Source organism: Camellia sinensis, chromosome 13 (assembly GCF_055761805.1).
Source record: "Camellia sinensis isolate YWXY chromosome 13, ASM5576180v1, whole genome shotgun sequence".
In the NCBI taxonomy this organism is placed as follows: Eukaryota; Viridiplantae; Streptophyta; class Magnoliopsida; order Ericales; family Theaceae; genus Camellia; species Camellia sinensis.
In genome coordinates this window covers 17,349,626-17,361,202 of record NC_138973.1, presented here as the reverse complement: position 1 = coordinate 17,361,202, position 11,577 = coordinate 17,349,626, and positions in this window count along the sequence as shown.

Sequence of the window (11,577 nt, the reverse complement as noted above, 5' to 3'; positions counted from 1 at the left end):
TAAAATTATGTTTAGTCGCCAAAAGTGGTCTCTTTTTTTTTTCCTAGTAAATAATTTATTTTTACATAAATTATGTTCAATAAAAAATAATTATCTTTATATATATACTTTTATATTAATACGGGTCTATGTACTATATAAATAATATATGTTGCATATATAATTATATGGTGTTTTAGAGGTGTAGTGGAAAGAGTGTGTTTTATATGATTTATAGTGTGAGAGAGTTGATCGTTCAAATCTCCACAAGCGCAAATGAGAAGCTAGTGAGTATAATATTTTTTTTTTCACATCTAAATGTTATTAATCACACTTAAAAGGTGTGATCTAAATATTTTTAATCACACTTAAAATCTGTGATCTAAATATTTTTAATTACACTTAGAAGGTGTGATCTAAATGTTATTAATCACACTTAAAATGTGTGATTAAAAATGACCCCTTTTAATCACACTCCCAAAAATCGCACTTTAATAAAACTTAAAAGGTGTGATTAAATAACATACATCACACAAAAAAAGTGTGATCTTTATCTATTTTTGTAGTAGTGATTGTAAAGAAGTAAGCTCACTATAAATAGATGGAGGCTTCCCTTCCCTTGCATTGTAAAAGGGAAATGTGAGATAAATGGATAAAAAATTTAGCTTATATTTCATTAACATTTCCCTTACCATTTTTTATTTATTTATTTAAAATTCATATCCAAATCCATGATCTATACTCATTTGGAACCTATGATTTTGTTTTTGTTGTTTTTTGATTTGGTTTGATTTGATTTGGGTCTGAAATAATAATTGATCTTCATAAAATGGGTTTTGATTTTAGAAATGTATTTTTATTTTTAGTTTGATTTATGAAATGGATTTAATTCCTTAATGAAAAATGAGTGTTGATTTTTTATGATTTTGAAAAAGTTTTTGAAATGGGTGTTGAAATAAGGAACACATCGTCACCTCCGCTCTGTGATTGTCCACCACCATTGAAAAAGAAGATCGAACAAAGAAAATCTTACCATTATGTTTTAATAATTTATTTTGATTTATATTTTAATCTCATTATTAATTGCACCGTGCCTTCAGGCATGGACATACACTAGTATTTATATAATAAGGAAAGAGGGTTTTTGAATTTATCCCAGAGACAATTGTCCTACTAGGGCATTTTAATGGTCATGATTCATTTCTGTATTTAGATGGACAGCTAAGATGAAAACCTTCTCTCTCACTCTACCTAAACTTCTCACCCAAGAGCCACAAACTTTGCAACCATCCATCCTCATCTGTCGCACCTCACCTTTCCACATTTTAAATTTCAAAACACACCCATCCTCATCTCCACTTTTTGCAACCACCCATCCTGATTTCAAAATTTCAGAAAGTCTAACAATCACCCATGCTGATTTCAAAATTTCCTATGCTCAATTTTGCAACCACCCATCATCATCTCTTTTTTTTTTTTCTTTCTTTCAGTCTCACTCCCAATTTTCAAATTTCAAAACATCCACGCTCATCAAACTCTCTATAAACTCTTCTCTCTTTGTCTTTTAGTCCCACTCCCAATTTTCAAATTTCAAAACACCCACCCTCCCTCCCCTCTCTCTCTCTCTCTCTGTGTGTGTCTTACTTCCCACCGCAACACCGGTACATCTCTCTCCGACGGTGATACATCTCTTTCCGACGACTCTCTCGCAACCCAGCCATGGTGCTACTCATCACCTCCTCCAGTCATCGCCACCGCACAACGCTACTTCCTCCAATCATCTCCACCGCTACTGCGCATCACCACTGCCACAGCTCATAATCGCTGTTGCCATGGATGGATCGACATCAGGCTACTGCCAACATTTTTGGAGAGCACCCCACTCTCCTCCCTGCCTTTTTAACTCTCTATTCTTTTCCTACACACTGTCATGCTGACTTGGAGAGAGAGAAATCACATCCACTGTGCTGTGTGACTGTTTTAGAGAGAGAGAGAGAGAGAGAGAGATTCAAGCGTTCGTACTCCATTAATGCTTCTCAGCAAAAAAACGTGACCTGTTGCTTTTTCAAAGAGAGTCTTGTTTCAAAATTCACCTAATCAAGTGACGTTGGAGATCTTCTCAAAGCTTGAGCAGAAGTGGCTCTCTCACGGTATCGATGGAGGCATAACCACCGGTTTTCTCGCTGGAGTAACCTTGATACACTTCGAGGATCAGATCCAAGCTAAAATCGGCGATTCTCATTCTCGTATTGTTGGGAAATTGATGGGCAACATGTGGTTTTGTGTTTCTAACCATCAAATTGATTTTTTTTTTTTTTTTGAACACACCACACTTGAATCATATTTGTGTATGTATTTCTATATACATAGAGAGAGAGAGAGAGGCCTTTTTTTCCGAAGGTTACAGGAGTTGTATGAGAGAGATGGTTTTTGGGAATGGTTTGATTGTGGAGAGATGGAATGAGGTTTGAGTTTAGAGAGAGAAAGTTTTGGAGAGAGAGAGAGAGAGAGAGAATCAGACGGTTTTGTAAAGAAACCTGTGCCTACGGGAGACGAAAACATAGCGTCCGGATCCTCTAGGGTGAAAAGCCTACGGTCATCTCCTAGAGTGAACAATCCAACGGCTGACATTAAACCTCACCAAAATGACGTCGTTTTGGTGAGTACTTTGAAGAAAAAAAAATCAATTCATGGCTCTCATCTCCTTTTCTCTCTCTACCTTTTTGAAAATCAACCCATTCTGAAAATCAATCCATGGCTCAAGTAATAGAAGAAATCTCACAAACTCATATCTGAAAATCAATCCATGGCTCAAACTCAAGAAATCTCACAAATCAAACGATGGATTGAAACAAAACCCAGAAAGGTTGAGTCAATCCATGGTTACTAAAATCAACAAACCCAGAAAGGTTGAGTCAATCCATGGTTACTAAAATCAACAAACCCAGAAAGGTTGAGCCATGAAATCTTTCTGGGGTACTAAAATCGAATTTTAGTATCAACAAAACCAAGTTGAGTCGTGTGGGTACTAAACCTTTCTGGGTTGAGCCATGGATTGATTCTCAGAGCTCATTATTCATTCATGGTAGATCATCGTCTTTGGGTAGTCATTGCTGTGATTTTCAAAGAAACTTTGAATGCTCTGTCTTATCTTTTCCCCAGATGATTTTCAATCAAGATTGCATCGATGAGTCTCTGAATCTGATTCCCTATGCCGATGAGTGCAATTTGTTTCTCAACCCTGATCTGGAGACTCCTAGGGGTTTCATTGATGCTTGGTCAAATGAAGATCCCAACAGTACTAACAACAACAACAACGAGTCCTCTGTTTCTTCACGTGGGAACCTCTCGCCTTCTTCTCTTACTCTGTCGATGGCCACGGCGGCGGCGGGCGACAGCGACGCCCTCACTGGCGAAATGGGTGGTCAGATCCAAATGGGTTTAGGCATTAGAGATTCAGATCACCATGAAGCCCAAGTTTCAAGTTGGCTGAGCTCTGTTTCTTGGGAGGGTTCCACACCTGGTGGACCACTAGCCGAGGTCTTGATACTAAAATTCGAGAAACTTTGAGCCATGGATTGATTTTCAGAGATGAATTTGTGAGATTTCTTGATTTTGAATGGTTTTCTTGAGCAAGAAAATGGAAAAGAAAAGGTAGAGAGAGAAAAGGAGAGGAAAGCCCTGGATTGATTTTTTTTTCTTCAAAGTACTCACCAAAACGACGTCGTTTTGGTGAGGTTTAATGTCAGCCGTTGGATTGTTCACTCTAGGAGATGACTGTAGGCTTTTCACCCTAGAGGATCCGGACGCGGAAACATAATGCCATGAAGAAGGTTTTATACGTAGTTTGAATCACACGTGTAACAAAACACTCACCAAGAAGGATCCTATACTTTTTAAGTGGATCCATTAAGTATTATTTATTAAAGAGTGTTTAAATAAAAAAGAGTGTTTTTTTTATTTATAATTTACATAAATAGTTATAGAGTTTTTTTTTAATAGATATATATATTTTTTATTTATTTTAAAAATACGTATAGTCTCTAATTAAAACGAGAGAGTGAGCCAAAAAAAAAGACCAATTTGAGACACAATAAATAATTGGAAAGATGAGTGTAATTAGCAATAGGAGTGTGGTTTCTAAAAAAAATAATAAAGCCATGCAGAATTATAGGAGGTGTATGGGAGGTTGCTTAATTTAATAAGTCATTTTAATTTTTGGTTAGTTTAGTAGATTAAAATAATTATGTTTAGCAAGATTGTTCAATTTTTTTATAATTAGATATGATGTAACTTATTTTTGGTTAGTTTAGTAAATTAAAATAATTATGAATTTGATATTATTTTAACTTATTTTGTCTTTTAATATTATTTTAATCAAAAAAATATTTAAATACATACGACTCAAAATTTTTTTTGATAAATACACTAAAGTTTTTATATGACTCAATTCAACGACATTTTAAAATTTTAAAAATGTGTTAACACACCTTTGTTCAATACTGTATTAGTAACTATTTTAAATTCTATACTGTTTTTAGATGGTGAAATTCTATAAAAAGTTCAATAAAAATTTTAAATACAAATTAATATTTTAACTTAAACTTTTAGCAATGAATCTGATAAATTATATTTTAACTTAAACGAGCTGCCATTGTACGATACCTGCTAAAGTCACGGCCGGCGGTGGTGTTGCTGTAGATGGTGGTGGAAGTCTTATGTGCTGAGTTTTATATTGCAGTGAAATTATTGTCATCATGAATTGATTTATTATAATTGATTTCTATAGCAACGAAATTATTACCATTTTGAATTGATTTTTTTGTAAAGGATGTGATACCAATTTTAATAATTTATGTTAATTGATTTTTGTAAAATATGTGTACCAATATTATTTACACATATGCTAGTATATATATATATTAAAGGTAAAATACATTAACCTTTTCTAAAATTTAGAAAAATTATAGTTAGTTTCACATTTTTAATTGGTATCTTTTGAAATGTTAATTTACATAATAATTAGACTATTTTTTTATATAATTGGATCTTGTGTTGCATGGATACTTGTAAGTTGTATCTCCAAGTCCGGCCCTCAGATTTTCAAGGTCCAAAATCGATAATCAACTAATAAATTTTTGGGCATTTTCACATTTTTATTTCATTGAATGAAATTTTTTTTTGAAGGTAAAGGACAAAAATTTGTGTCAAAATCAGAAAAATACTTAGGTGCCGTTTGGTAACACTTAGGTTTTCAGTTTTCTGTTTATATTTACAAAAATTTAAAAAACTCAAATAAAAACTTGTTTGGTAAAATTTTTGATTTATAAATCAGTGGTCTCAGTTTATAAATTTGGCCAAAAAATGAAAACACAAAAAATGTGTTTCCATTTTGAGTTTTCAGTTTTTTTTTTTTTTACCACCCAGCACTAGCCACCACTCGCCACCATTTTCCACCACCGTCTTCCGCCTTCGCCGCCACCACCACCCACCACCTATCCCCACCACCACCACCACCACCACTACCCACCACCCACCACCTACCTGCCATCTAACCGCCACCACCCACCACTCACCACTACTATCCACCGCCCGCCACCACCACCTACTTGCCACCACCACTCACCACTCACCTGCCACCACCACCACCCACCTGTCGCTCACCCGCCACCACCACCCACCACCCACCAGCACCACCATCACCCACCACCCACCTGCCACTCACTTGCCACCACCACTCGCCACCCGCCACCACCACCCACTCGTTACCACCTATCACCAACCACCGTCACCCACTCACCCACCCACCCACCCACCACCACCCGCCATCCGCCACCCACTTGCCACCACCACCCGCCCCCACCACCACCACCACCCGCCACCGTCACCCACCCACCCACCATCACCACGCGCCACCACCCACCACCCGCCACCATCACCACCCATTCGTTACCACCCACCACCCGCCGCCGTCACCCACCCACCCACCCACCATCACCACCAGCCACCACCTACTGCCACCTGTCATCCGCCACCCACCTGCCACCGCCACCCACTTGCTACCACCCACCACCCGCTACCGTTACCCATCCACTCACCACCACCACCCGTCACCTACCCGCCACCACCACCCGCCGCCGCCACCACCACCACCACCTCCACCCACCCACCCACCCACCGTCACCACTTTCCACCACCGTCTTCCGCCGCCACTTGCCACCACTCGCCATTTCTCACTCTTTTTTATATTTTAATTTTTTTTTTAAACATTTTGTCAATTACCAAACGCGTTTGTAGTTTATGTTTTTCTAAAAATAAACAAAAAATAAACAAAAACCAGTTTATAAAATTTTTGTAAATATAAACTGAAAACGTAAATGTTACCAAACACACAGTTAGCATTACATTACAACAACTAATAAGTATCATTTGATCCTCGCACTTCTTGCATTTTTAGAAGCAAATAAATCAATCATACTTGCATAATTTAGTTTTTTTGCAAAATCATTTTCAATGGATAACAATGCTAATTATTTTAAATGGGCTTTTTACTTTTTTAATTGGTCAATTTATTTTAAATTAGTTTGAGTCTTCTTTAATTTTTTTTGAACTTAAAACATACTTAATATATTATACTAAATTATAAGGGGGAGTTACCCGCTGGTCCCTTGGACCAAAGTTAATACCCACAAACTCCTGACCTTATAATTATTTTTTTTTGTATTCCCAGTTTACCCATATTCTTGACCACCACATGTGTAAAACAATTCCACAATCTCTCTTTCACAAACGTGTGAAGAAACCATGCGATGTGAAATGCGATTTCTTAGCCGATTTCCTACAAACAAAGAGATCTCTGGTGATTTGGAACAACATCCGAAGAAATTTACTTTGTCCTAGATCTATATCAATCTAGTTGTTTCTACTGTGAAATCAATTTCAAATGACTACAAGCAGCATTGATTCTCCAAATCTCGCATTTCTCTCTTTCCCTCCCTCTCTCTTTATTTCTCTCAAATCAAATCTGTTGCAAACAATGGTTTAATATATCAGTGATAAATTTATCACTGATATATGTCTTTGAATCTTGTGTTGATTTGTTACGATGATGATAAGATTTTCTTTTTATAATTTTTTAACAAACAATCAGTGAGCAATTTATCAATGAATGTGTCTTCGAATATGTCTTCAAATCTTTGTGTTGATTTGTGACCTTTTTTATAATTTTTTAACAAACAAACAGTACTGAATACGTCTTTAAATCTTTGTGTTGATTTGTGATGATGATGAAATTTTCTTTTTATAATTTTTTAACAAACAGTTAGTGAGAAATTTATCAGTGATAAATTTAATGTTGAATATATCTTTGAATCTTGTGTTGATTTGTGACAATGATGATGAAATTTTATTTTTGTAATTTTTTAACAAACAGTCAGTGATAAATTTAACACTGAATATGTCTTTGAATCTTGTGTTGATTTGTGACGATGATGAGTTGGTATTGACACTTTGTGCAAGCATGCCCATGATAAATTATCTATTTTGATATATTTTCTAGATATTGCTTGCAAATTTCATGTATATTCTAATATATTTTCTAGATACACATGGTAATATCTCTCCTGGATGATCTATAATTCAGCGCATTTAGGCTGTAAACGCAGAGATTGCCTTGTATATATATATGTACGTCAAGTCCATGAATATCCATGCATGCTCAATTATCGACACAAAATTTGTATAGTGATGAATTTATCATTGATGAATTCCATGCTCCTACAACAATACATGAACAACTTTCGTAATGACGAAAATAATCATTATTCATCAATTCCATGCATGCTCAATTATTAGAAATGAAAAGTTCATACACTAGTAAGTTTACAGTGACAAATTGCGACAAAAACAGGAAAAAACAAAACAAGGGGTAAAACGGTTCAAAAAATAGAACTCTAGGACTTATTGGTGCATAAAGCCAATTTTCAAGATTAAGATGGGAATAACTATAAAAAATAGGACCGGCCAATAAAAATCCCAAACTATAATAGGATAGGATCCTTTTTTTGGGTCTATTTTCAATGGATAACAATGCTAATTTTTTTGAATGGATCTCTCAATTTTTTAATGAGTCAATTTAATTTAAGGTAGTTTAGGCCTTTATTTAATTTTTTTTAAACTTAAAACATATTTAATATATTACACTAAATTATGATAGAAATGATCTCTTTTTTTGAATCTATTTTGAGAGTTCCTAAGCCATAGTTTGGTGGGCCTATATTCAAGGTCGGCCCTGTATATTCCTTAATTATAAACACGTCAAGCTTGTTAAGCTACTATATATAAGTATATGGATCAATTTATTTTTTGAAAAAAAATTTGTGGCACTGCTAAAAGATCAAAAAAATTGGTGTGAGAAGTTCAACATCAAACATCAAGGTCTTGACGATGGAAAACGACGCGGGGTCAAACATACATACCCACTTGAGACCCAAAAGACAAAACAAGAAACAAAGGCAGAAAGATAAGTCTTGTGTAGATTTTGATCTATAGTTCAGCCGTGGTGGTTGACCTCATCATATAGTTTCTTGGGGATAGTATTTAAAATTGTTTCTATATGGTCACGTTCTGTTTGGCTTATTAGAAGGAGGAGATTAAGAATAAAATGATTGAGACCTATTTTGTCAAGTTAGGTAAAAGTTTTTTTTTTTTTTTGATTTTTTGATTTTTTTTGGATTATATTATTTCTCTTTTTTTTACATATTTTTTCAGTAAAAGTCAAAAAAAAATTAAAAATCTCACTTTTAACATATTTCTCAAAATATCCTTGAGTGAGGAGATTATTAATATATTGGTATTAGGTTGGAGATGTAAGATAAAGAGTGTTTGTTTATACACCACCAGATTTGTAATGCTATAGATAATATTAATATTTTTTAACTTTTAGTATTTTTTAATATTATAATTATTATTTTCTAGTTCTAAAAAATATAAATTTTGCTTAAAAATCATTTAAAAATTCATTAAATATAAAAAAATCATATTTTTTTTTAGTGTTTATTAAAAATTTAAATATTTCTTTCACCAATAAATTATTTAAAACAAAATAATATTAAAATTTGTCTTTTATTTTCAATCCAAGAGAGTTGGATTAACAATCCCAACTCCCTAAGGGTGTGTTTATTTGCACGGACTAGATAAGGGGGGATTGTAATCCATCGGACTGTTAGTCCTGGGATACATTGTCCTTGGACTACTTGATTAGATTGGATTTCTATCCTATGTTTGTTTAGTCATGGGATTAGAGGTCTGAATTGGACTATTCTATTGAATCCAATGTTTGTTTGAGATATTATGGAGAATGATAAATACTCAAAAGACTATTTTGCCCTTTTGAATTATTTACTAAATAATAAGAATATTAAATCTGAATTATAAATTTTATTTAATTTTTTTATTAGAACTTTTAAAAAATTAAATAAATAGAATATTAATAAATATTACATAAATTTATTTTAATTTGTAATTGAGATTTTTAAATTTTATAACTACCAAATAATTTTCCAGCACTACTAAATAATTTTCCAGATCTTTGAGATGAGAGTAACGTAAATTTGCTTTGTCTGTCACATGGGAAGAAAGTATTAAATAAAAATAAAAATAGAACACAGATGCAAGAAGTTCCCTTGGGCAAAAGATGAAGCTGCTGTGAAAGCAAAATGGGCAAAAGATGAACTACTGAGGGTCAAAAATGTAATTTATCGGCTAATCCCATGGGATAACTCATTCCACAAATTCTGTCCCAACCCCCCCTCCCCCTCCCCCTCCGGATACAATAAGCCAACAAATATAAGATCAATAGTCCGGAGCAAAAATTTAATATCAAACAACGGACTATTAGTCCATCCAGACTAATAGTCCAATCCCATGATCTAATCCTTCAAAACAAACACCCCTAATAGGTTTGCTAATCCCAGCCTTAGAGGTATTGGTAATCTAATTGAGCTAAAGTCTTACACCATTTTAACATATAACTGTTGCAGTGCACAAAAAGAAATTGTTATGACAAATGTTTAGTTGATTTTGCACAAATTTGATGGACTAGAATTTGAAACCAGGGCAGAGTTAGGATTTTTGTCAGGGGAGTTCTTACTAGAAGTCTAGAACTATATATGATTATTTTTTTCTTAATTGAAAATTCAAAGAAGTAAATATTTTGGAGTGAGATAATAGAAACTAAAAACAAAATTCAACATAATGTAAACACAAATTAGAAAATAAGTAAACTCAATAGTTCAGTCCCTAAATAAAATTTACAAAATTAAACCTGCAAAGTGAGTGAAATAGGATGCAACCAGCAGAATAGATAACTATCTGCTAAGTAGGTTTTTTAACATTGTGGAGAAAAAAAAATTACCATGAAAGGAAACAAGAAAATGCAGTAACAAAATATCAAAAAGAAAGTATTATAAATTAGAGCCTTAGGCCTCTATGCATTGCCATGACAAATGTCACGCCCTCAAAATTAACCCATTATATATATATCATTGACATGCATTATTTAAAGAAAACACTTTATTAATTCATTCATCAGAGTATTACCAAATAAAAAACATTACATGTAACATCAAATTAAATGCCCTACAGGCTTACATCTTTCCAAGCCAACACTTGGACACAAATAGTATGAGTTCTAACTCAAATACAAATAAAGCCATAGGCTTGAGTGTTTACATGTACTAACAATGAAAAACAAATAACTGAAAATAGTCTTCAAAATCCAAGTCCTTCCTAGCTAAGTTCTTGGAGGTAGCTTATCACTTGAACCTGAAAATGATGTTCCCATATAGGGTGAGCCACAGCCCAGTAGAAATATTCTAAACCAAATATAAGCATTGAATAAAGCAATAGCATTCAATAGATGGTTAACCAAGATAATCAATTACATCATTATACAGTCTCATGACCCTAATGTCTAAGACACATTTTACTTTCCAACATTATCAGTATGGCTCAGAACCTGGCCAAACTTACAACAGTGAAATATACATATATAATATTCACATTCTTCCAATGTCAACAAACAAATGAGACTCAGGCTCAAATCAAAACACTTCATACTTCCAGTTGATACACATTTTAGTGCTGTATCAATAAAAACACTTCAATATAAATAAGCACACATAAAAGTGATGCTAATGGAGTCCATCCCCTATCTCCTCCCAAACAAAATCCGGTTTAGAGGTCCATCCCCTATCTTCCCCTAAACCGTGGAGTACATCCCCTATCTCCTCCCACACAAAACAATGTATGTAAACACATAACATATACAACACACAATCAATACACATAATGTCTGTATTAATTCAACAGTCAAAATTGATGACTTAGTCAATGATTAGTTTCAGTTATCCCTAATCCACATGCAGTGTCTACAACAATCACGACTATCCTCCACCGATAGCCCAAAACAGTTATTTCTAGACTTGGAAATAAATATACCAACAATTCAATAGGCGAGTGATTTAAATTATCCAACTACGCCATCTAATCAATGAATTCCCCAATTCCATGAATTTAACCATATTTCCCCAATTCCAT